General features: G+C 42.3%; 1 protein-coding gene across 1 annotated transcript in view; it reads right to left on the bottom strand.

The window, feature by feature from the left end:
- The window catches only part of LOC119582390 (adenylate cyclase type 2-like), a gene marked incomplete in the record, with an annotated part of 138,831 nt that overhangs the window by 80,753 nt on the left and 57,695 nt on the right, over positions 1–383 (bottom strand).

Here is a 383-nt window from a genome sequence, read left to right as displayed (position 1 = left end):
GTTATGTCTGTTTATATGAAAGCATGCGTGTGTATGTGTAAAGGCGAGTATGTGTTAGTATGTGTGTATTTTGGTGTGGTCCCATATGTGCGTGCGGGGGTTTGTATGTGTTTACGCACGGGAATAATTCACGCTAAGACGTTCGTACAGATTCCTACTACGAATTCTTTTACGAAATCCGATGTCGCAAAATCTCACTCAAATGCACACACTAACAAACGCAAAAGGAAGAAAAAATAAACATTTCATTTTTATCTAACAGGTCCCGGATGAAGGTTTCGTTCGCGAAGTAAACTGGCCATATCCGGGATCGATGAGGGATTTCCGTAGATGTTATGGGTCCGGAAGTGTATGGGGAGAGAGAAAGGAGAAAGTGGGAAGAA

This window comes from Penaeus monodon, chromosome 15, assembly GCF_015228065.2.
Source record: "Penaeus monodon isolate SGIC_2016 chromosome 15, NSTDA_Pmon_1, whole genome shotgun sequence".
Classification (NCBI taxonomy): domain Eukaryota; kingdom Metazoa; phylum Arthropoda; class Malacostraca; order Decapoda; family Penaeidae; genus Penaeus; species Penaeus monodon.
Note: the sequence above shows the minus strand (reverse complement) of the source record. Positions and strands in the feature narration are given on the sequence as shown.